This window comes from Hetaerina americana, unplaced genomic scaffold, assembly GCF_022747635.1.
Source record: "Hetaerina americana unplaced genomic scaffold, ioHetAmer1.1.p SCAF_3, whole genome shotgun sequence".
Taxonomy (NCBI): Eukaryota; Metazoa; Arthropoda; class Insecta; order Odonata; family Calopterygidae; genus Hetaerina; species Hetaerina americana.
In genome coordinates, this window is record NW_027286874.1 from 91,464,355 (window position 1) to 91,480,030 (window position 15,676).

The 15,676-nt window shown below is 39.9% G+C and overlaps 1 protein-coding gene across 1 annotated transcript in view; it reads right to left on the reverse strand.

Moving 5' to 3' along the window:
- Nucleotides 1–15,676, reverse strand: part of LOC139690887 (uncharacterized) — a 97,771-nt gene that overhangs the window by 79,993 nt on the left and 2,102 nt on the right. The window lies entirely within an intron of this gene.

The window sequence follows — 15,676 nt, forward strand, 5'->3', positions numbered from 1 at the left end:
AATAAAAGACAAAAGTTCCAAGATGTTCATCAGCATTCCTATTATTTTACTCTGCATACGGCTAAGAAGTAACATCTATTCAAAATATCATATGCTATCCGCCACGTTGTAACGGTCACGGAGTACTCTTTGATTTTAAATTGAGATTTACCCGGAATCTAAGAAAATACATGCATTTTGTCAAACTTGTTCTTTGAGTACCTTCATAGCATTTTCAGCTGAAAGAGAATGAAATAAACAGGAAAAAACTTGGACGAGTTCTCTCCGCTCATAAGTTTTGAGGGACCAATAAAGTGCAGAGATTGAAAAAAGGATGAAATGGAAAACAGTGGCATACTGGAGAATTCGAATTTCTCATTTTTTTGAGCATAGCTTCCCATTCTGCCACGCCTGTACTTGACATTACATTGCCGAGTGCTCTCTTTTTGTCAGCACAACTCCTGCATGACCCGATGGCGGGAGGGGATCGAGATGGTGCGGGGGCTAACGTACTGGCTTCCCACCCTGAGGGCGCGGGTTCAAATCCCCGCGGTGTTGAATATTTTTCAGAGGTATCTCGATCCCTACTTGCGGTGCTTTGTGGAGGGCACTTTGAGTGAGTACGCCGTCCGTCGGATGGGACGTTAAACTGCGGACCCCTTGGCGCCTTTCGTAAAGAGTAGGCTAATGCCGACGCCGAGTTTCTCTCCACCCTTCATCCTTTCCTGCCCATCCCCTATGGCGCAAATGACCTCAGCTGTCGGTCGCCTCCCCTCAAAACTAAACTACTACTACTACCCGATGGCGGGAGAAAGGGGAGAGCGATGATTTCCGTCCACTTTCATTAAAGGCCATCGTTGAAGCCATGTATTGAAGGAGGAAAAAAAACGGGATAAAAATGCGTGCTGTCAATTGCAGTGAGTTACGGACATTCTCCAAGCAAAAAGTTCTTTTAGAGCTCCTAGGAAGTTATACAATAAAGATGTTCAGTCGACCCAAAACGATAAAACGCGAAATCTTTTGAAAAAAAGAAGTAGAATCAACATTGCGGTACAATGGGTAACCCAGACTATGCATGGTAGACAAAAATGGACGGAATAAACAAGTGTGCCAGTCAGTTAACAGATAAATCTTTTAACAATTGCTTTTATTCTTATGGGAATATATCGAATCTAAAATGTCGGTATCGAAGCAATGGGGTAGTTTTAAGAGACTAAACCATCGGAAAGAAAGGTCTATGATTCCTTGCAGGATATATATATATATATATATATATATATATATATATATAACGACGGTGGAGACAACCTGGAACTATGAATTGGGTAAAGCATTAAATGTCTCATAAAGAAATGAATATTATTTCGGTGAAATAATAAACAATAAAAGTATCCAAATCCAAGGAACTATTTCATCCGACGATAAGACATATGTCTAAGTTGCATTCCAGATAGACCAATGAATTACCCCTTAGAAAATAAAAGACGACTATTAATGGACGATTAATATTCCATAGTCTAGTTTTGCATTCAAAGTTTAAAGCAATGCAAAGAGCTACAGACAAATGAAGTAAATACGGCGACTATGGTCACTTATTTTGAATTATCATTCCCCGCTGTCAATCACCAGGGTAAGCTACGTAGATGTGCATTTCAGAGAGTGCACACAAAACAGGGCCAGTATTGAATGGTATCGTAAAGAAAAGGGAATTATGTGTTCGTGGACGGAATTCGTTTCATCTCTACTTTAAGGGAGTGCTTTCTCAAACATTTATGAATACAAGGTCAAGTGTAGTATTCACATAAAAAGAATATTCCTGAATAAAACTCTTTTAAAAAAGACTCAACAAGGGGCTTCTCAATTTGAGTTAATGTGAGCTCTCTATTATCATATTCGATAGTCAAATTTTATGCAAAATTATTTCGTTTTCCTGCAATGACAAAAATATTAATTTCATGAGAATTCATTTGGTATACTCCGTAGCTCATAGTTCCATTTCAAATTAAACACATTTCACTTTGGAAACACAGGACACGAAATTTTTATTTACACAACATAATTGTTTGGCCGAATGCCGAATTCTATCTTTTGCGTAGGTAATAATATTTCAACATGGAATGGCTTAAAGATATCGTTTAACGTAGTTTTCTCTTCGGGACAAAATATAGACAGAGATATGTAATGCATCGGATATTTAACAATGGAATTAAAAATATGTACTCTGTCACAATATTTGTCGTAATGCTTCCGCAGAAGGTCACGATTTTCGAATAAACAAGAGTGTAAAAACATAAACAGCAGTGAAAAGCTTTTTCCGGAACGGATGCAATTGGATAAATCAAGATGTTTGCACTCAGGTACGCAAATAATAAATATATAAGCACTACTTATTACGTATTACCTGATCGTCGCAGAAAATTGTTCCCTTGGTAAGGAGATAAAAAAAAGGCTGGCAAACAACAATTTACGTTAAGGCTGAGTGGATACGAATTTTGTTTAAGGGAAATTTTTCTTGTTTGGCGAACCGTGTTGTCATTTTGGTGGCACGTGGACTACCCCCGGGCAGGAAGTGTGCAGGGAGTGGGTCAGGCGCAGAGGGGAGTGAGCAGGCAGTCGGAAGGAAAGGATCTACTCAAAACATTAGGTAAGCGGTCTGTTGATTTCATGCGAGGAGTTTTTCTTTACAATAGTTTTGTTTGGACGACAAGAAACAATTCGCTCGAAATACCTCATTTCCAAGGCAGCGCAGCTCTGCTTACATTTCCCATTGACCCCGCGGCGTCTCCTGGATTAGTGACGTGCGTCGCGCAACGCGCAGTGCGTAAAGCGGGCGGCAATGCACACAGGATATATTACATTAGCACGAAAAAATTGAGATGGAGGGGTCGGAACAAATTGGATGGAAAACACAAAGTAATCGCGGTCGTATTTCACTTTCGAGTGCGGTGAGCACACGAGATTATCCCACCACGCACGAGACACTTATTTCCGAGGGTAGAATCCAGAACGGTATAAGTGCTGCGAAAGTATTTGAACCCGTTACGCGACGGCTACCCACGGTTTATAGGACAAGCAACGCCAAACTGCTCTAATTGAATTGAATTAAATTAATCGAACTTAGATATCTCGATACCTCTTGTGAGTGCATCAGCGCCAATAGTAAAACTCACAACACAGTTTAAGGCAACTAGGAAACGCTCATTTCAATGCTTTATCCACTCGGCAATTGACATAAGCCACAGAAAGAGAAGCACTTGATTCTAATGAGTCTGAAGGCCGTTACACTTACAATTCATATTAAGTCTCAACCACTAAAAACGTTAAAATTAAAATTCGTCTTAAGTCCCAACCACTCAAATCCTGTAGCTTAAGTCTCGCGAATTGTGCGAACACTGAAAACGGCAGTTGTTTGACGTTGATTGGCTTGAACAGAGCTGTCTCTTCCCTAGTTTCGAAAGATAAAACCTAATCATATTCTACCGAGACTTAAAGACTCGAGACTTCATTCCGACAGCTGTGAAATAACGCAGCAAGCCATGGGACTTAGCTTTGATTTTAGAGACCAAAGATCCATCACAGAACGGCCTTGATCCAATCTAAAAACAAATCAGTCTCTTTTTTGTCATCTTTTCGTCCTTCTTAGTAACCAATTGTTTTTACTATTTAAGGCTTTATTTCGCGGGCTTTGTATCATTCAATTCTATCGTCAGTCATCTCAACATTGCACGAAAGAAACCTAGGCGTCACCCAATCAAATATAAAAAAATATTAGAAGAGACCCTATAGAAACACGAATACTCGATGCGAGATTAAATTTATCGCCAAAACACAAACCTCAATAAATCTGCACGTCACGCAAAAGTGACAGAGAACGAGAGAAAGACGATGGAATGGCCAGAATGAAATGTTCGTTTTTCCTTCCTTATGATTCAATATTACAGCAGATGGAAGAGCACGTTCACAATGCACATTTAAAAAATCTTTTATTTATAGTTATTTCCCTCTTTTCCCTGGATAGAGCCATCACAGCCCCTGACACAAGGTCTCGCGGAGGCTTGCGGGTGATTGCACACACGTAAGCACAACCTATTTTAATGAGCGCACATCATTCTTCAGGTACAGATGAAGATGTCTAATCAGACAACATACGGCAGATATACATATAATCCATCAATCCGAGATATACATGTAAAAATTTGTAATGGGCGCAGCTGTAAACTAAATTGAGTTAACCCAAGTTTCATGTGAATATTTTTGTCAGATCTCCTTAGAAGTCGGCGAGCAAGGTTTCACATGACCCCGCCGGGGCAGTCGGGTCGCGAACACTAAAAGAGCAATTACGGACTCGAGAGCGCCGCGGGGGCACGTCCGGGCATGTTAATAATAAAAGCACACACGCACACACAAGCACAAACGCACTTCCCCTATCACCCCACTCTATCTCGCCCCGCACTCGCGATTGCGTACACGCGCGCACGTACGGCTGCACCAGATAGGTACGGCGGGAAAGCACCGCAGGAGCCCACTTATCTCCAACGGGCGCTATCCTCCGCTTATACGTGCCCAGGGGGTTCATTCCGAGGGAAATCCTCGGGAAGGATTATCAAGGAACTTCAATGGTAAAGAGACTAGATTAAAGTAATAATAATAATAATGATAAAATTCGGCGAGGGAATGGGAGAGGTCGGAGAGGAGAAGAGGAGGGATAAGTGAGGAAGAAGAGAGTTGGAAGAGAAGAGACGTAGCTCGGAACGTGTCTACTTCTTTTAACGACTACTCCCAGATGCCACGGCACCCACCACAACGGAGTCCTTTGAAGGAGCTATCCAGGGTCTGGGGGTGGGAGGAGGATGATGCCATGGAGAGTGAGCGGGGGAGGGAGAGATCGTGGGCCGAGATGGGAGGACGCTGCGGGAAAAAAAGAAGGCGCGGGACGGGGTAATGGTGGGGGGGAAGGGGTCCGACGGGGATGAAAAGAAGAAGATCCTTTAAAACCCTCCCGATGCATGTTACGTGTGGTGAGTGAGTGGGGTCCAGCGACCTCCTTACTCCACATTCTCGAATCGAGCCACATGTGTCCCATCCATCGACCGACGTGGTGGGGTCGGATCGGCGAAAGCGATAAGCGGCGGGGAGGCGAGAACCCAAAGGGAGATGGGGAGAGAGGTTATCCAAGGGGCGATGTGTTTAAGGAAACTCCTTTCCGGAAAGCGGGAGAAGGGCCTGGAATACCGGGACAAAAGGGAATTCTACTCGGAGCGCGACCTCTCGACACTTTTTCGAAGCGTCTGGGCTCCACGAGTGGCGCTCTTCCGGCCGTTAAGGAGGAATTATTATCTGTTGGAGAGAAATCGCTCGTCGGCGACATCCGATCTTAACCGCGCAAGTATCGCCTCGGGTTCAAAAATGTGATATTTTGCTCATGCTGTTATTGTACCACACCTGCCATGTAATGGCGAAGGACACAACAGGCCGATGAATAGGACAGCAAAACCGCGATTGTTTGCACACAGAAATGTTGGAGTGTTTTGACAAATATTCGTAATTTACGTTTTTGTAAAGGCTAGTAGTACAATAACCGAGTAGAAAAGTTATCCAGACAACAAAATCAATCTCCGTACCATGCAATTAAATTACGACACACTTCAAGGACCAACTTTGACGGTTATGTGAAGGTATCAGCATTCGTTGCAGTAGATACCATACCATTTCTCATCTTAAAATATAAACCGTCCAAGGTAGAACCTGAGAATTGCATTCGTGAAAACTAGAAATAACAGCGTAAATATGGAATTGGTCACCTTTGTCACTCATCCCGCCAAATCATGCCACTAAAATTCGTAGTTTTGGCGATCTGTGACAGTAAAAACAACATTAATAAAATTAAATAAAAAACGCACATGCCAATTTAATCATTATTGGAAGCAGGAAATAGACACATTTGAAAATAACTAATTTCAGAGTAAGGAGGCCCTTCGAGTTGTTCCGCTCATCATTTTCGAAACGGGTAATTTATGCCTTGGCTAGGGAAAATGTAAATACGTGTAAACTAGCCAGAACTGCTAAAATTTAACTTGCAGGCGTATAAATGTCGGCATTTTAAAAACCTCCGGTGAAAATGGAATCATGGAAATTTAAATATTTCATGAGGTGACAAGTGTTCCATAAATATCATTATGAAAGAGGAGAACATTTAAATTTGACAATAAATCATAACACTATTTAACCGTCAGATGCGTCACCTTATTGAGTGATTCCACGATGTTCTATTTTTAATTAAAGTTTGAATAATGCAATAAGGCACAATAATTACCGCACAAGGGCTGTTTTATTTCCTTGGGGAGGTACTGCAACCCCGATATCGACTAATTTACTATTGTGAGAATACAAGCAAGGGAATCTCATCGCATGCCAACGCTCGACTCGTCCTTGGGAACGCGGGTAGTTTTCGTGCGGCGTTCGCTCGCTTAACCTAGATAAAAGCCATAAAACTCAAGAAAAAAGGCTGGATGAGTCATGGGAAATAACATTCGAGTCGCTATACATTTTTGAATTCATCTCTTTAAGCAAAAATTTAGAAAAGAGGTAAAATATTTCTATTTCATTTGATATTTTGAAATATCTTTTTATTGCGATTCTTTTCAATGATAACTGCCTTCGGGTTATATTAACAACATGCTGAGTCATCGCACTGATGTACGAAGGAGGATATTATTTAACTCTCGTTAAGGCATCATTTCTTCCTCTGAGAGTTAACACTATCAGCAGCGAATGAATTTTCCACGGTGGTTACAACCGCTATAATCATGACTACTACATATAGTCATACAACAAAATTATCAAGCATTAAATCCGTTATGTCAACTTTGAAAATAAGCAATTACACGATGATTGTGTTTTGTACGTAAAAAGAGCACTACGCAATACACAATTAACAGACATTCAAGCAAGGAAAGAGTATCTGATACTCAACCAGTCTCTCCGGTGATTCCATAATCTTGGTTTTTCGATTAAGAAATGCTAATGGCATTATACTCGTATTCCTTCTGATCGTAACAAAAGTCTAATCCATGGTGCACATATCCTACCTGCTTTTCTAATTTCACCATGAATGTAGTCAGAAGTGGCTCATGAATGTGTTCCAGAGATTAAATGAGCAACACAAGAGGAAAGGCTTACAGGTTTCCACTTTTGGTGTTTTCGATAATTTTGCGCGTTAATTTCAAACCAGATAGCTGTTATGAGTTATTTTACCACAGAGAGAAAACAATGGATGATTTTACTAAGGGTTCCAGTTCTCTCAGATTCTTTTACTTCGTCAATGAGGAATTATTTGTACGCGAGACAGGCGAGTCCACGGAACGTATCGTACTTTCGAAAACCAAATGAGCAACCTTCAAACTCCATTGATGAAGTTGTTTATTCTTCAGAAAGTTCCATGTGATTTAATGTTTGGAAAAGAGAGAAATAAGGCTTGCACGCACTGTGATTCTCTGTTCGGACTCTTTGTCGCGCGAGCAGCGCCTGGGATTCATTTCTAACATCCGGGACGCTCCGCGACAATGAATCTTGCATCTCGTTTTAGTATTTTTTGGATCCCGTCCGAAGTGGGACTCTTTGCACAATGTCGCGCAACATTGAGTCAGTGCGCACGTGAATCTTAAACGGAGTGAACCTCTCTACCATTTTCACACCTTCCTGATTGTTTTTTTTTCGCTTTTCTGTTGATATCAGCGTTATTGTGGGCAACAGATTCCACTTTACAGTTAATTGAGAGGTGGAAAATACGGACAGCCTACCAGAGAGTCCGATTTTTCTACCACCCAAGCGCTAAAAAGGATGCAACACTCATGATATCAGCGTTGAGGTTTTGCAATGCATGCAATCTTTGACGGACGCGGTTGCGAAAAGGGAGAGTCATTCAATTTTTTGCCGTAAGTGATTCTTTACGAACCGTCAACAAACCACAATATGAAGTTAATCTGGCAAAACAGAATATAACTCAGATTATTTTTGATTTACAAAGCGATTTATACGCTGATAATTAGTATTCATTGCCTATTACCCCTTCTCACTCCACCACATCCTACTCTGATGGCCCTATTTTTAGTGCAGGTTCTTTCACCGAGTGGGAGTGATAGCACACTCGACTACGGCACGCATTCATTGTCCTCCGACGTGAAGAATTACATGCCGATGTAAATTTAGTTTTAAATCTCCTATTTTTGTATTTCTAAAAATAATATATTTAAAAAAATGCAAATTGAGAAATATATAATTACAAAGAAAAATTAATATTTTCTTTACATATTGCAAATGGAGCAATAATCAAACATGCACCTACTCCATACAATAAAAAAATACCTATATACACGTTCTCAACGTAATGGCTGTGCAGACTTCAGGAACAAACTCGGATATTATCTGCTTCGAAATTTTGAAAGTACTCATGAGACTTGTATATGAGTCTCCACTTGCGAGGAAACGGAGAGTTCCTGCAAGCCCGTTGGTAGCAGAGACTGCCACCCTAAAATTCATCTCCTTTTTCGAAATACGTGGTCCAACCATTTCCAGAAGATATTCAAAATCGATTGGACTCATACGAACAAAATTTCTAAATCCCATTTCATCCTCCAATCTAAGAGTGTCAAGAAGATTGTGCCCATGCTTATTCCGATCCTTGAATAAACCACGCATTCACCATGTCTGTGACATGAATCCGAGCGTCTGCGACAAAGAGTCTGAACAAAGAATCCCAGTGCGTGCTAGCCTTTGTTTGTGGCCTAGAGAAATGTTTATTTGTTTTCTGTATTCATCATGGTATATTTATATTAGCAAATATAGATACTACTCCTAAATAAAAGTTATAGCTGCAAAAATTACTCCCCAGTAGGTAGAATATGCCCGTAACTAAACTACTGAGCATCCGAAACGCCTGATAACCATAATTTTCGGATTTATTGATCCCGACATCCATATACATGGTTTTTAAAAAATATCAAAAATAAACGTTTCGGGACACTAGATTTATTTCAGATATTGCTACAATGCCTCGAAATTCTTCAAAGTACGTCACTCGAACTTCGACACACTTTTTCCAGTGGCTTTTTCACGACTCGGAGGCTCCCTATAGGCAGATTCCGGAAGGTCCCTATGGGTACGCGTTCGAGCTTCTTTGACGGCACTTAGAGTCCCATGGTGGTGTCCTTTGAGGGCAGATTTCACTTTTGGGAATAGGAAATAGTCTGCTAGTTGGAACTGTAAGCGGATTGGAGAATCGTCGGGATGCCGTTGCAGAGGTTCTTCGCAAGCAGACACTCGACGCTGCTTTTGGTCGTCCGTCAAGACCTTTTGGACAAGTTTAGCGCAGATCTTTCGCATCGCCTAATTTTCAGTGATAATGGTGTGATACGATGTCCGATCACGCTCTCACTTACTCTACGGTCTGAATTCAGCACTTCACGTACACGTAAGGAAAAAAATGTTACCGATACCTGGTATACAAGCCTTGTAAAAGTGAAACGTCACTAGTGCTCCGTGTTCTAGCCGCACTAGTCACTAGTGTTCCGGCCACTTGTAGATCTAATCCGTCATACGTGATGGGATTTGCCAACAAAACACATGAAATCATGTATTTCGAAATGAGAAAATAAGTGGTTAAGTAGGTTCATCCCAGGATCGAAGCGGTAATAACCATCGCAAAGAGAGCTCAAGTATAAATGTTCATTATATTCCCTGACTTGATATCCGAATTCCCGTATTGCTTTTTCTATTTGGAAACAACTATTTAATGCACTTTGTCAATATTGAGTTTCCTGGACTAAAATAAAATTCCAATTATACCTAAACCTACCAAGTTGATCGATAACGCGTTTTCGAATTCCTTCGGCAAGGAACGAAATAATCTCTCTGTTATTCCGGTCACATCTATATATATATATATATATATATATATATATATATATATATATATATATATATATATATATATATATATATATATATATATATATATATATATACACACACAAACAAATACATATGTTGCCCCAAACCGGAGAATTATTTCTTCATTCACTCACCCTTCGATACTATATTGGCATTTTCATCAATCTCGTCGACGTGTCCAAAATCTTTCCTGTGACTACTCAATGTTAATACAGGGCCACTTGCGATCGTTACGGTTTTATCTGATGGCCATTATATATATTTTATATTTCGTCTGTCACTTTCACGCCCACATTACGTTTTCGACTGCCTTATCCTTGACACACCCTGGCGTCAGCTACCCTTAGGCAGCTAACCTTCTGGCAAATCAGTTTCAGGATTATTTCTTTATGAAATCATAAGATATGCGCCATGGAAAGTAATAAAAAGTAAAAGGAGAATGATATTCAGCGATAAAATCACAAAAGTTTTTATTATTTTCGACCCTCATTCGAATGTCAAACCTATTGGGCCAATGCTTGGAATCTGCATGTGGTTCAACTAAAGGCAATTTTCGGATTGGAGAATGTATTAAAAGATACATTAGTCACGGGCAATGACATAAAAATAATACACGAGTATTAAAGCTACTCTTGATATTACTATTTCAACAACTGATTACTCAAATGAAAATCACTACAATCCAAATCTGCAAATGGAAATCACTTAAACTCGTATATGAGTAATCGTGAAGAACGTACAGAATCACAAAAATCCAATTCAATGAGAGTATTTTTAAGCACCAAAAATGTTAAAATTCATGCGCACCACATATTCAGCATCATAATATGGATAACTTAGAATCTATGTCCACAAGGTACCCTTCAAGCCAATGTAAGGGCTTGTGGCAGCGTGTGGGCAAACGCCTAACATGAATCATCAAAGATAAGTATTTCTTAATTGTTTGTTACAATAAATATACAAATTAATTTAAAAATGCGGATAGTGACAGGTTTATTAGCTACGGCATCTAAGTGTGAACTATGTATCTGCGTATAAGAGACGAGATGCTAGGAACAAGAAGAAAATACTCTAAGGTTAGCATACTAGGCTACTTAGGATGTAAAATACCCCCCCCCCCCAAGAGAGGTCACTTACAGTTATTTTGATCCCTCATCGTCCGTGAGAAAAAAGACATTTCAATCTATCGGTTACTGTCATGATCTCTCCTACCGCAGTGCAATGGGGCTAATAATAGATTATCAAGATCTCCGCATATGACAACTGAAGCCAATTTAAAAAAGGAACATTACCTGTGATTCTGCCTTCGCTTCTCTGAGTTGATTCTAATAAATAACTGCACATAAATACCAGTGGGAGAAATCACAACTTATATTTATTTCATGTATCGTCAATAACTGTTTTTAGTTGATCCAAAGATGTAAAACCACTTGGAATACGTCATTGTGTGAGCAATGTATGTCTTTACGAAAATTTGTCGAAGCAAAATGGCAGTTTATCAAATTATAGTCGACAATAAAGTACATAGTTCACGTAAAAAATGCACAACTTGCGCAAATGCACACTTGGCGCATGAATGTGCAAATTTATACCTCTCCCTTTACGACACTTAGCTCATATGAAAGTATGAACTCAGTCAATGTCAATGATCACCATCTCAGGTCATGAATTGGAATGAGATTGATGGGCTAGAGTCATCGAAAAAATGCGAACAGCTCCGATTATTCAACGAGCTTCGAAATTGAATTAATCAAAGCCCAGGCGAGATTTTATCATCGTTCGGCACTTGATACACAAAGTAATGTTGGTACTAAAATCTGCACATTTCTAAAATGTCTACAGTTCTAATTGTACTTCCAAATAAACTGCGGGAGATGCCGCAACAGTAACTTTTAACGGAGTCATCCGCTAATGTGCATTTCAATGCAACATTTTCAGAGTGTAAAAATAATTCGCCTTGACTGGGATCCCAGTCAAGGCGAATGATTTTTACACTCTGAAAATGTTGCACTAATTGTACTTGTTCAATTTTCGGTTCAGCCAAACGAAATGTATGAGCCAACCTTCGCCTTCATACCACAACTTATAAAGCGTCAACTGTAGGATGGAAATTCATGTGGGCACATGATTAACATGCAGGAGTAACAGTTAATATGACTGCAATTCAGGGACAAAATTAAAATATTCACCACTTTTGTGTAGATGATGTTTAAGACACATTCTCATCCCTGGAAGCGATCAGAAACCAGGAGTAAAGAATATATTATATACTCTATCAATTATTTGTGGAAGACGCGCCAATGGTATTAATTTTTATGCCACACGGAATTGGCGGGAGACTGTGCTTGGCATGGATTATTGGGTGGAAGAAGGGCGGAGAGGACCTCGCGGAGTCGCCATTATTAGGCGTCACCAGCCGGTCTAAAATTCTCAGGTCCCATCCGAAAATCTTCCGTGAAAGCACTCATTCCCTTGCATCGGATAGCGAGAGTATTGCAAAAAGATTCTCGCTGCCGGAAATTGAGCTCGACTTCCCCGGTTGCAGGAGATTGATAGCTACCGTGCCCACAGGATTCAAACGGGGAAAACAACTCGGTGATGTTATGATTAATCCTTCAGACACGTGCTCAAAATACAAGCAAAATGTTATTGAAAATCACTATTTATCGGAAAATGGAATTTTAAAGTATGAATTTAATATTTTTCGGTGATATGTTATCAAAAAACTTATTTCATGTTCATAAACTAGAAAAATTTCAAATGAAACTGTCAGCATCCTTGATATCTTTACCACCCTTTAGGAATGTCTGCAAACCCCAATGAAATATTTTGTGCGAGCAAGTATTCATTCCCTCAAATAATCAATACTCAAGCGTAAAGTTGCTCAATCGGATGAATAACCGAGTAAAAGCATCAGCAACATGCTGCAGTACCTGACACGGGCAGTCTCCTTCCGGCACTACAGGATTTTCTTGGATGATTCCAAATGATTTAAATGGAGGTGAAGACGAGTGCAATTTGCGATGCATTTTTTTGTATTATAATTTCTATCAATTATTATATTATATAAGAATTTGTCCCAAGAAGACTCATAGAATATATACATGTGTTCGCATAAGATCATATAAGATACGAGAGTCAGGCCCTCAGGAGCTGAAGATTTACCGATGTCGGAAGGTTCTCGTCGCACGGAGAAACCTGCGACTTCATCTCTCGCTTTCAAGGATAGGCTTTAACATTCCCCAACTTCCTTTTGTTCTCCACAAAATTACATAAGAGATGATTTTAAAGAATTCCGTTTAACGAGCTGCCGCCTTAGGTTTCAAGTCGATCTATTGGGGATTTCACGGGCCAACGACAGTTACTTACGAAAAGGGTTGTCGATGTAAGAGCCAAGGTTGCACGAAAAAGAGTTCAGAATTCCTCCCATATAATTGGGTGTAACATAGTTAATAGTAGTTTTAGGGGAGACGGCCGACAGCTCAGGTCATTTGCGCCATTAGGAATGAATAGGAAAGGAAGAGAGAAACCCAGTATCGGCATTAGACTACTCTTAACGAAAGGCGCCAAGGGGTTCGCAGTTTAACGTCCCATCCGACGGACGTCGTACTCACCGAGAGTGCTCTCCACAAAGCACCCCAAGTAGGGATCGGGATACCACTGAAAAGTATCTGTCGCCTACAGGATTCGAACCTGGGCCCTCACGGTGGGAAGCCAGTACGTTAGCCAACGCACCATCCCGAACCTCTTTAGTTCGAGTATGAGTAGTTTTCCGTGATTGAATATCACGAGAATTTTGGAAAAAATGGATAAGTTACACTTGCAACTTGGATGGCAACAAAAATTAAATCCCAATAAATTTTGTACATTCAAAATGAGGCAGTAAATATGTTCGCGATGCGAAATAGAAATTGGGAATGCTCTATATGTTTGCCAAATATAAATTATTGATATTTTTGTCTAGTCTGGTCGTCGGTGGGGGCTAATTTGTTCAAAACACTCATTAACGTCAAATTGGATATTGAAATTTTAATAAATTGTACTTTCATACTGAATTCACCGAAATCTGACCTATGTCGGTTGACCTATAACAGCTGGCCAATTATCAAGATATGGCTGGGAATTCTAAGTCACTGTAATACAGGTACAATGAAGTCGAGCGGACGAATTAAAATTTCTTTTATTAATGAAATTAACTCGATTTTGGAATTATTTGTTCAGAACTAATCTGGCCAAAGAAATTTTAACGAAAATATTTTTTTATTCGGAACGAACTGTTTCACACATTGGGCATCAGTATATACTAAATATGAACCTTACGTTTTTAAAGTATTTTATTCTCTGGCTTTATTATAATTTACGAGGGTCATCCGGAAAGTAGTACCCGTTCGTGAAATAAAAAGACAAAAGTAAATATTAACAAACATAAAAAATTTTATTTGAAAGAGGATACTTTAAACTACTTCTCAACATAATCTCCAAGCAAATTAAGGCATTTGTCATAACGTGTGACAAGTTTCTGTATTCCTGCTGCATAGTCCTTCGCCGCCAGCTCATTGAGATACGCGAGGGACCCATCTTGCACAAATTTTTGCATAATGCAGATGGTGTTTAACAATTTCATGAACAATTGTTCGAGAAACATTGGGAAAATGCTCACAGATGTCATCAATTGTGACGCGCCGATCGTTCCTCACGAATTCGTCAACTGAGCTCACCAGTTGGTCTGTAATGACAGACGGTCTCCTCGAACGCTCATCGTCGTGTGTGTTCCCCCTCCCCATGTTGAAGTTGCGACACCACCACCGAACAGACGACTCGTCCATTACATTGTCTCCATACACCTCCTTTAATTGGCGATGAATATCACATGGGCGAACGTTTCTTGCATTGAGGAATTTAATCACTGCCCTCACTTCACAACTGGCGGCGTTCTCAATTTTTTTAAACATTGTAAACAATCACAGAAACAACACAGGCAATGCTAGCGTCACGCAACTTGGCTCAGAGAAGGCAGACAAGCCACTGAAGCTATCTGACCTCGTCCAGCGGCTACTCGCGTCGTCAGCACTTCATGCGGCACGAACGGGTACTACTTTCCGGATGACCCTCGTATTTTTGACGAATTGTCTTCAGCATTTAATATCTTTCTTCCTTACCCATAATGTCTTTTTTTAATCCTTCCTTCGCTTTGAGTGCAAACGACTTCAATCATTTCTCCAGAGATTTCATCCTTTTTAGATCATCTAGTATAACCTTTGTTATCCTTCGGAAAATAATTAGTAATTCTTGCTCTGAGGTGAGATCGTAACAGAATAATTCTCAAATATCTGTTTGAAATGATTGCCTATTCCATATGCCTTTATGCCATATTATATCATACTAACAGGAGTCCAGTTAATATGGCGAGTACAAATACTGTAGCTAAAGATATTTTAGCAATGAGAACAGCTTAATGATGTCGGAAAAAGATGCAGATGATAGGCAGTTAAAGTAGAAGTCTAATAAAACTCTACCGATTACGCCACTAAAACGCTAGTTACACAGGCTAGTGCAAACGGAGTCAACAGCAACACCACAGTCAGTTTACAAAATTGACAGTAGACAAAATTGGCTATTTTTTACACATATTACATTGAATGTGATTAATATCTCGAAGAACGAAGGTAGCGTTTGGAATTTATTTTCAAGATCAACGCCTTGATGAAGAAGAATGATAAAGGCGACATAGGACGAACGAAAAAGGTAT